Raw genomic sequence first — 11,334 nt, 5'->3', positions numbered from 1 at the left:
TAAAAAAAAATTCTTTGTTTTTTTTTTTTTTTTTTTTTTTTTTTTTTAAACAGCAGGGAAGCTCACATTGAGTAACACAGAAACTGGAGCGATTCTAAGAAAAACTGAAGCTTGTCTTCTGCAACCTCCCACTTCCCATGTGATGACCCTTCCTTATCCCATCAGCCATCCAGTGCCCACACCACCTCCTAGCCACCTCCTATCCTCTCATTAGGCCCAGGGTTCGCATCCAGAGACTTCTCTGAGAATGACAGACACACACATGTCCGTGATTCAGGGCTGGCTGAGGCTGGAGGCAGATCACAGAGTCCGACAGGTCCCGGCCAAGGCAACACTAGCACATAGCAGGCACTTTGTTGATGCTTGTTAAATCAACAGCAACTGGTTTCATTAAAAACCATTCAGCAAAGGTTCACTGAATGCTCATGATGCGCCAGCACTGTGTAGGTGCTAGAATTAAATGGCCCATGTCCATTCACAGAAGAGTCCACTCCCAGTTATCAAGCCAGAAAGAACAAGATGAACCAACTCAAAGCTGATAATGTCATATATCAGCTTAATATGTCCCCACTCCCAAGATCACCTGCATTTTGATAGAGAAGTCTTGAAACCTTACTAACTGAACCCAGAGAATAAGCTTTCCTTAGCAGCAGGGGTGTGTGCTAGTATGTGAGAGAAAGATTTAGGATGAGGAATCTCCTCAGCAATTTCTGAGAAGAGCTTTCTCTAAATCTTTTTTTTTTTTAATTTACTTATGTCCTTCGTAAGTGAAGGAGACACAGAGAGAAAAAGAGAGAATTCACCTCAATAGCGTCCTGATATTGTGACCCACCTCCAGTATCAGCCAGTCCCGGACCATAGACATATGTGCATTTAGCATACTCAGGGAGGTCTCTGGGTATGAACCTATAATCTTCCCATGTAGGTCAGCCTCACAGAGCACTGCATTTTACTGCTGTGCTATCCTCCGGCCTCTAAGACTGGCATTCTTTTATTTTTTATTTTATTTTATTTTTTTTTGCTATAGGGCGTGTATGCTCATCAGACAGACAGAGAGAGACAGAGAGACAGAAAGCGAGAAATCATCCCCCCAGGGCGGGGGTGGTCACACCGCAATCCCTTCTCCTCCATTCTCTCGGGATCTTGGGCACGCACGCACACGCACCCGGTGTGAGTTTAAGCCACCGGTCTGGGACTCGAACCGCGGTCGACTACGTGGGAGTCCAGCAACATAGTTATTACACTAACTGCTGGTGCCAAGACTGGCATTCTTTAAAAGCATGTAATGCCAGGAAGACAAAACCATACAGTGTGGTGGTCCCCAAAGTATAGTTCCGAGACCAGTTGCAATGGTACCACCTAGGAGTTTGTGACAAATAAAAATTCTCAGGCCCTATTTGAGACTACTGAATCAGAAACTCCAAGAGTGGGGTGTAGGAATATTTTAAGCCCCCAGGTGATTCTGAAATACACCAGAGTTCTAGAGCTAGCAGTGTAGATGAACAGGCAGACTGCGTATGTCTGCCTTTGACACAAAGGAACTAAATGAGGAATTAGCCTTGATGCTGATGGAAATCACCTGCTGAAAGGCACCGCTGCTGACAGAATAGTAGCAAAATAGTTCCCAGTGGTGCGCAGCTGGAAATTGCCAGGATGTCAGTGAGCGACTGTTGAAAATCCATTTCATGCTTTTTGACTCTGACCAGCCTCCTGAGACAATGGTGTGGAATTGAGAAAGAGGCACTGAAAGTTTGAAAAACTTCCAACCTACAGCTAAGCTGAAGGCGGGAAAGACCCCCAAGGACTAAATTTTCCTCCTTGCACTGATTTCAGAGCCTCTCATCGGGGTCCAGGAGGCTATCCACATGCCCTGCATCTCGGCAGTGGCAACGGCACTGCTCTCCCCTCTAATCTGTTACGAGCATCCAGCCACATCCTTGTGATCCCTCCTGTAAAAGCAAAGAGGAAATAAAGACAATCTCCCTTGAATGGTGCAAGTCGTTGGAAAGCTTAGGTGTACATCTGAAAGAGTTTTTCCAAATTCTCCAGTGATAGGGGAAACAGATGCAACCCCAATGCAGCATGAATAGGGCAAAAAAACACAGCTTCAAGACTATGCAGTGTTGCAACAGTGATTCCATCCACAGTGATACCATCCACAGACAAAAAGACCACACTTGCCACCCATGCCAGGCAGGGCCTGTCTCTGAAACCCTTCATGTGGCTAAACCACAAGAGCCCTTGGTCAGAACCGACTAGGTATTACATTCCCTATACCTGGCCACCTGCTTCTAGAATGAGCTATCTTTTTAAAAATGGGTCTATTTCAAGCCCCCTCCCCTCTTTTTTAATATGCAAATACATTAAGAATGGAACTGTTTAGTCCTACAAATGTGGAGCTCAAGACACAGTAAGAAAAAAAGCTGCTAAGTGTACCCACTGCTCTGCCGGGGGCTGTCTTAGATTACCAACACTTTCCGAAGTCGCTCACTGCTGCTCTCCCAGATCTGGTCTAGCTTTCTCTCTTAGGGACATACCTTCTAGTGATACCCTGCCTTTCAGAAACAGAGACTCGGGGGCTCATCAAGGTTTATAACCAAAGGATGGCCAAAGATGCAGGGGAAAATTAAGGAAACGTATCTGGGGTACTCAGCAAAGATACAGTATAGATATGCCCCTGGCAGGCTTAACACATAAGAGACCACTAGGTTGGAGGAGTCTAAAACTGTTCTGTTGTACCACTCCTGTCCTTAATTAAGATCGATGGTACTAACATGATTAGCGGATCCACACGTGTCCTTTCTGTGGCAGTTCAGAGAGCTCAAGAAGAGAAATATCGATCAAATCCCAGTTATTTCTGTCCCTCTTTGAAAGGAGCGGTTTCAGAAGCCATGCAGTGGCTTCTAAAGGAGGCGGTAGTGGTTTGGGATCGTATACACTAAACGCCATGCCTGTAACCCCCACCTCCCATAATCCCTGTGTGAATGCTCACTAGAATTTGAAAGAAAAAGTTTACAGATACCCGTTTCTTAGCTTAGAATTTCAGCATTTATCAGGTGGAAACCCAAGATAATGAGAGGCTTCAGAGTGACAAGTATCTGGGGACATAACATCTTCTAGTTAACCATGGTCTCCGAGTAGAGGAGGGAAGTAGCTGCATATTTACACGTCACCCGAATGTAACAGGGCTTGGTAGTAGGCATTCATTATAAAAATGGCCAGAAAAAGCATGTTGAAAGATCCCCCCATCTCTCAGCTACCTTTCTCTGTGTCACTGTCCCACTGCAGGAGGGGAGGACTTAGAGACAAAGTTGATTTCTGAAGCTAGCCCTCTGCGAGAGACCTCACTTATAGCCAAGAAAAAGACAAATAACCTTCCTTTTCTGAAAATCTGAGGAAAAACCCACACATATAATGAATTATTCACAAAGGCTGAACCTAAAAATGAGAGGAGGAAATATAGAAAAATGAAAGATGGGCAGAAGACTGGGCAAAAAGAGCACTACCTGGGGTGTGTGTGTGTGTGTGTGTGTGTGTGTGTGTGGTGTGTCCTTCAATAAAAGGTTATTACAGATGCATTTAGGTTCCCTCTTTTATATCTCTGTGGCCCATCATTAACAAAACCAGGTCCACTGAGTCCCCTCTGACGGATGGATGGTTAGAGCAGGCTTTGGGTTCTGTGAGCTGCAGTTTCTCTGGCAGCTGCGCACATGACAGAAGGGGGTACTGATCTTCGGTCATCCACAGGGAGTCACAGGATTTGCACCCATCTCTCAGCTACCTTTCTCTGTGTCACTGTCCCACTGCAGGAGGGGAGGACTTAGAGACAAAGTTGATTTCTGAAGCTAGCCCTCTGCGAGAGACCTCACTTATAGCCAAGAAAAAGACAAATAACCTTCCTTTTCTGAAAATCTGAGGAAAAACCCACACATATAATGAATTATTCACAAAGGCTGAACCTAAAAATGAGAGGAGGAAATATAGAAAAATGAAAGATGGGCAGAAGACTGGGCAAAAAGAGCACTACCTGGGGTGTGTGTGTGTGTGTGTGTGTGTGTGTGTGTGTGTGGTGTGTCCTTCAATAAAAGGTTATTACAGATGCATTTAGGTTCCCTCTTTTATATCTCTGTGGCCCATCATTAACAAAACCAGGTCCACTGAGTCCCCTCTGACGGATGGATGGTTAGAGCAGGCTTTGGGTTCTGTGAGCTGCAGTTTCTCTGGCAGCTGCGCACATGACAGAAGGGGGTACTGATCTTCGGTCATCCACAGGGAGTCACAGGATTTGCAAGAGCCCGAGAACTTAGCAAATCTTGACTCTGTTTTATTTTAACTAAGAATATGAGCATTGAAAGAACCCAGATGTTTCTTCAAAGAAGGGAAAAAGCAGCAGAGTTTGAGGGGGAAAAAACACCTACATTTTGTAGCAACAGCTAAAAAGAGATAAGTACTTTTGGATGGAGCTAATAATTTCAGAGTCTGGAGCTCTCAGAGGAAGAAGGCCTGTTCTCGTTATTTTCCTCCTCCTCCTCCTTTAATTCATAGTGTGCATTGCGCCTATTGCGGGGAAAGCAAGTGAAGGGAAGTGGGGGAAATAATGACATGCAAACCAACAGACAAAACTATCACAGCCAAGATATTTTTGTCTCCATCCTCAAGTCATCTCATTTCTGTCAAACTCCTTCACTCCAACTTGCTTTCCAGGCTGCATCCCAAATACAAATGGTCCCCACGACAAATCATGGCCTGGTTTCCAGAAGAAACATTATGCACACCTCACGTCGAGGGCAAAGCCAACAGGCGATTCAGACATCATCCTGTGAGTCTCAAGAAGACCTTTATCGTGCAGCCTGGGTACCGGCTACTGTCTCACTGTTTGCCTCCGCGTGCAGGTACAGAGAAGACGCGAAGGCTTTTCTGCCTTATCTGGCCATAGGATATGAATACAGGTTCGTCCTTGCTAGCTGCCACCTTCTGCCCCAATCAAGGCACCCTGACTCATGATCCACTCAAATTATATCAAACCTAAATTTTCACCAGGACTACAGCCTCCTATCCTGCAAGGCGCTATTTATTTTTAGGCAATCAGAGCAAGAAAAACCTATATGCCAAAACAGGAGGTATGGGAAGTAAAACTTTTGTGAATCCTCACCCAAATCCTCCAAAATAAATGGACAATTTACAACAGGAAAATCACCATAATGAAGCACATATCCTCTGACCCATAGCCAGAGTGCTCTGGGGATACAACAAAATTCTCCACAAGAAGAAATTGGGGCTGAATATCCACAGGTTCATTATAATGAGCTTCTGCATCTCGGTGGCTGTGAACACATTTGATCTTCTTACTTTAAAGCATGTTCATTTCCACATGAAACGTATATTCCCCTGCTGAGACGACCAAGGGGGTAGGGGGAAAGGGCTACTGCCCATCTATGGCACGGAGTCTCCAAGTGGAATATACCATTTCTTCCCTTTGCTCTGATTGGGAAAGTGCAAGCAAGTATGGGGCGTCTTGCAAAACATGCGAAAGACCCTGTATGTCCGTGGAGTCACAGGTCCTAGGCACAGAAGGCTTAGGGCTGGTAAGCACGCAACACAGCAACACGGGCTGGCATGCAGAACAGCCAACTGCCTCCGGAGAAGAAAACCCTTCTGTTAGATCTATTAGATGAGCAAGAGAGAAAAAGAGGAATCGTATAAAATGTAATATCACATTTTAAGTCAGATTAGCATTTTCAAAAAGGTTATGGTATCCACTGCAAAAGAGAGTGCCATAAGAAAATAAAATTATCTCCCTATGCAGATGTAGCTTCCAAGAAAAATGAAACACATTCAGTGTGGGCTGTTGACTTGCCACCATCTTTCATGCCAAATCTGGGTTCTCTTAGGCGCTCTTCCCATAAGAACTAGACCTCTTCTGCTAATAGATGGATAAGGTTATACCCGCCTACTCCCCAAGTCAGAGTCCTACAAGCACACATGAAATTATTCCTTCTACTTAACTGATCTTTTCCGTTTTTTTCAATACAACTAAAGAACAGTGATGAGCAGTACAAAGAAACCACTAAGAGCACACAGAAGGGCACATTTTCCTCCTAATCCTATAGTGACATTCTGCAGCCAAAGTGTAAGTCCCAAAAGGTGTCAGAGTGCACCAGCAATCAAAATCTGCAAGCATGCTGCATGTGCACATGTCAGTACCAAAGCCGATCTTGACATGTTTTCTGAACAACATTCCTCTTTCTGAAAATCTGGCCCTCACCAAGAGCAGAGGCGTGCTTTCCAAACTTTAATGTGCATGCTAATGTGCCTGGTGATCTTATTAAATTGCAGATTCTGATTCAGCAGCTCTGAAGTAGGGCCCAGGATTCTGAATTTCTAACAACACCCAGGTGATGAGAACTCATCTCCTTTTTCTCTTTGAGAGGCAAGAATACAGATGACTTCACCTAGGACTAAGACCCCACCTCCCAAGCACTGTGAAATTTATAAAGGATTCCATTCATAACGATAGCTAGGGCCCACTGGATCACAAGGTGATGTTTTAGGCACTTGACATGTATTACCTCAGTTCGCTCTTTCAGTAGTTCATCACTATCACCCTCAGTTTACGGATAAGGAAACTGAGTCACAGAGTAATGAAGTAACTTTTCAAGGTCATAGAACTGGGGAACGAACTAGGATTTAAAGCCAAGCAGACTATCCCCAAAGCTTTACTAAAACTGATGCCAGGTAAGAACAAGCAAGTTATTTCTGAGAACTGGATATTCAGAAAGGGAGAGATGGTGAGCCTAGGAATTTAGATGTGGTCTTGTAGAAAAGAGAAGCACAAAGTTTCCACGTGGTCACCACCAGAGGGAATATATTAGCCAATTACATGGTGTAGCCAGGAGGAAAAATGCAAACAAGGTGTATTTTTAATTTTCCAACCAAGCTCCTCTAAACACCTTAGCAGATGTTCTCTGAACACTGTTACAACAGCCTACACGCTGTAGAACCACTGTGAAAATGTCCAGCTGTGGGGACAGAGGCGACCACTGGGACAGGGCTCACAGCCAAGGCACGGACACGATGTTGAAGTCAACTCTGAGCATCTCTCCTTTGACTTTTTGGTCTGTTTTGGCCAACGACAAGGAAAGAAAGGAGTACCATGCAGAGCTGCACCTTGCGAATGCAACGCCTGGTGGAAAGGCAGTGTCTTTGCAGCAGAAGAGAAAACGTGAAAAGAGGCGACCGCGTGGTGTAAGCGATGTGCTTCTTTTCCCAGTCAAGCTGCCTGGGCCCCAGCCGGAAGTCCCTGTGGCGCTGAACCAGGGTGATGGGGGAGCTCAAGGCCACCTAGGGAGTTTCGGTGGCGCTGTCCAAGGTTCCAATGATGACTGCGGGCACACTTTACCACCTCTGGGACTGCTGGGCATCTTTGTCTACCGCAAGGAAACCAGCGGACGCCTGTCTGAATAAACATGCCCCTAAAACAGGGCTTAGCAAGCTGCACCTGGTGGGTGGGAGCAAGAACTGTAAAGGGCGGACGAGAGAGGGGCCCAGCTGAGAAGTCAGTGGAAACCTGCCTAGAGGAGGATTAGCAGCCGCAGCGCGCAACACAATGAGATCTGTCTGCTTTTGCAGCGTAAGGCAAGGCGGGTGTGACTGCAGGGACCGGACCCCTCCCCCGCCCCAAGCCCCATCCTATTGTAGATACATTCCACTCAGGCACTGTATGGCCCAGGGATCACTCCACGGGGGTGGGGGTGGGGGGTAGTGCAGGAAGGAGGAGACCGGGAGAAACCCAGCCAGGGGTGGTTGTGGGAGGATGCGAACAGCAGCAGGAAGAATATCTGCTTAGAGATGCTCCTTCGTTTCTAATGAGGGGTGCTGCCTAGGAGCGCCATGAGCCAGCCAATCACTGAGCTGCTGAAGCAGGGAACTAGAGAGGGAGGAGGGGAAGGCCAGAGCCTGGGGTGGGGGTAGTAGGGAGATGCCCAGGCCCTGGGGGAAGAGAGCTGGTTCCTGGCTGGTACTAGAGACCTAAGGCAGCTCCATCTACCTCACTGCTGCACACCTGGAAGGTGCAGGTGAGGAGGAGCGAGGCCAGAAGAGAAGAGAAGAGAAGAGAAGAGAAGAGAAGAGAAGAGAAGAGAAGAGAAGAGAAGAGGAGGGGCCTCCTTTGCAGGTGCATCCTTCCCAAGAAATCTCCCTCCACAAGCATCAAAGTGCCCCGTCTCCCCCATGTTTAACACCACACCACTAGCTTGCCTCCTAAGAATCCCCTTTCCCACTCCACCACCCTCAATTCCTAATGGCCTTGCCAGGCACCCAAATTCTTAGTTAAGAGCAAGGCAGCAAGATGCCTAATCAGCAGCCTGCATTTGGTGCACCTGATTAAACCCCAATCACCCTGACACCACCACCATCAGCTGCCCCCACCAGTTCTTTATGGACAGAAGCTCCTTTGGAGCTAGAGAGAGGCAGGTGGCTTGCACACCTCTAGCCCTCAGCTGATCAATTCAGGCCCAGCAGACCTTCCTGGTTCCTGGACACTGGAAGAGCAACCAGCTGGGTCAAGCACTAAGGCAGGAGTACCCAACCCCAACCCCAGACCAAGGAAAGGATGGGTCCTGTGAGCTACTCTTGCTTGATTGAGAAGAGAACGCCAACTCGGAGCTGTTGGGCTGTGGTAACAGAGATGGTCTTCCCTGATGGCTACTCACGTCATCCCTTTCAGTGGACTTAAACTTAGTCCCCAGAGTCAGGTGGGTCTCCAGCCAAAAGCCTGTCTTACTTAATCATGTGTCCATAGGGCGACAGGGTTTTGGCCCAGGACTCTTGCAGTTTCTGAAATGATACACCTTATGAGACCTAAGGCAGCTCCATCTACCTCACTGCTGCACACCTGGAAGGTGCAGGTGAGGAGGAGCGAGGCCAGAAGAGAAGAGAAGAGAAGAGAAGAGAAGAGAAGAGAAGAGAAGAGAAGAGAAGAGAAGAGAAGAGGAGGGGCCTCCTTTGCAGGTGCATCCTTCCCAAGAAATCTCCCTCCACAAGCATCAAAGTGCCCCGTCTCCCCCATGTTTAACACCACACCACTAGCTTGCCTCCTAAGAATCCCCTTTCCCACTCCACCACCCTCAATTCCTAATGGCCTTGCCAGGCACCCAAATTCTTAGTTAAGAGCAAGGCAGCAAGATGCCTAATCAGCAGCCTGCATTTGGTGCACCTGATTAAACCCCAATCACCCTGACACCACCACCATCAGCTGCCCCCACCAGTTCTTTATGGACAGAAGCTCCTTTGGAGCTAGAGAGAGGCAGGTGGCTTGCACACCTCTAGCCCTCAGCTGATCAATTCAGGCCCAGCAGACCTTCCTGGTTCCTGGACACTGGAAGAGCAACCAGCTGGGTCAAGCACTAAGGCAGGAGTACCCAACCCCAACCCCAGACCAAGGAAAGGATGGGTCCTGTGAGCTACTCTTGCTTGATTGAGAAGAGAACGCCAACTCGGAGCTGTTGGGCTGTGGTAACAGAGATGGTCTTCCCTGATGGCTACTCACGTCATCCCTTTCAGTGGACTTAAACTTAGTCCCCAGAGTCAGGTGGGTCTCCAGCCAAAAGCCTGTCTTACTTAATCATGTGTCCATAGGGCGACAGGGTTTTGGCCCAGGACTCTTGCAGTTTCTGAAATGATACACCTTATGGAGCCTCGACTTCCCCACATACAGACAGTGCAGGTGTCTCTCCACCTGACGGGGACAGGGGCGGAAGGCCCAGCTTAAGGGGAAGAAAAAGGCAACTGAGCATGAAAATCAAAATCAAAATAAATAAAAAAGCAAGCCCTGAGGTTAAGGGCAACCCAGTCTACACAGAGTCCAGCTGAGAAGGGAATGGGGGCTGGCTAGCAAACAGACTGGCTCAGCCGAGAGAGGGGCAAACATCACAATCACATGTACCCAGCGGCACTAGGTATTTCCACATAGAAAAAAAAAATCAAAAACCAAGTCTTACCTGGAAAAACACTAGTGCCCAAACCGACCTCCACGGCACAAAGCTTGCCCCTTAGATGCACCTGAAGAGTGCACTTGAGCAAAGGGACAAATTGGCACCCGGAAAGGAGTGGGGGTAAATTCCATGCTGGGTTTCCCCCTTCACCCGAAGAAATGCAAAGGGAGAGAGGGGAGTTAAGGTGGGCAAGAAAGGATATGGCCAATCGATGAGCTTCTTGGCGTATTTCCTGACAATGTTATCTTCTCCGAAGATGAACAGGGATCTGTTGACGGTGAAACAGTTCTGCCGGACGGGGATGGGGTTGTACAAAGCCATAGTCCGCGCCCTCTGCGCTTTCGACTGCTTGTAGGCGGCCGCCGGCCCCGAGGCCGGCACGGGGGTTCCTTGCCGATTCCTGCTCTGGTCCGAGTCTCCATCGCCCGACCCCGGCCTGCCGACCACCGCCTCCCCGAAGCGAGCCATCCTGAAGTTTAAACAGACAGAAGACACACAAAGGTGATCGCGGCCGAACACCCGCACACAGCAACAAGCAGAGAGACACACGGAGACTCAGGGCCGCATCCAGACAGGCACGCGGACCACCGCCTCTGGGGAGCCCTGGGAGCTCTTCGGAGAGGAGACCGCAGCAGCCTCGCCGCTCTGAACAGTGGAATCTAAATGCAACCTCTGCGAAGCTCCATTCCTCAAGAAGGAAAAAGGGGGGCAGGGGCTTGGGGGTGCTCGGCTTCTGGAAGCAATTTTTTTTTCAAAATGCCAGTGTATGGTGGCGTTCAGGGAGCGGAGAGCAGAGGGGTGGGGTAGGCTGCTCTTCGAACATAGCTCCTCTTCGGGCAGACGCACCACCACCGAGTTCAGGAACAGAGGCAGGCACTGGCCCGCTGGTAACAGTTTGGTGATTTATTGGTTGGGGATAGGGGTGGAGAAGGAGGGAGGAAATGAAAACAAAAGAACTTAAAAAAAAAAATGAGAACGGGGTTACGGTGACATGCTTTATAACACCAGCCCCTGCAAGTCCATCTGAGACATTCCACAGCCAAGACTCAGGTCTTTAAATCTGCCAGCACAGACGCATCCGAAGGTTGGAGAGAGAGGGAGGGAGGGGGGAGAGCGGTACTGAGGTTCCTGCGTAAACCGCAACGCCCAAAATATCAAAATAAGAAGTCGATCCAACCGGAGAGGGACAAATGACTTCAAAGCTCCTGCGCTTGGGGTAGAAGTTGAGCAGCATCCAGAGAGCAGCGAAGCCCGAGTGCCAGCATCCGCCCGGAGCGCTCGCCGCCGCCACCGCCGCTGCTGCCGCCGCCTCCCCGGATCAGCATGCAACAGCGATCCGCGG

General features: G+C 48.5%; 1 pseudogene; it reads right to left on the bottom strand.

Moving 5' to 3' along the window:
- Nucleotides 1-10,049: 10,049 nt before the first annotated feature.
- On the bottom strand, nucleotides 10,050-10,529 carry LOC114005879 (voltage-dependent R-type calcium channel subunit alpha-1E pseudogene; annotated as a pseudogene).
- Nucleotides 10,530-11,334: the final 805 nt, after the last annotated feature.

Source organism: Tupaia chinensis, unplaced genomic scaffold (genome assembly GCF_000334495.1).
Source record: "Tupaia chinensis unplaced genomic scaffold, TupChi_1.0 Scaffold000074_1, whole genome shotgun sequence".
Classification (NCBI taxonomy): Eukaryota; Metazoa; Chordata; class Mammalia; order Scandentia; family Tupaiidae; genus Tupaia; species Tupaia belangeri.
The sequence above is the reverse complement of the archived record's forward strand: the minus strand, read 5'-3'. Positions and strand labels throughout refer to the sequence as shown.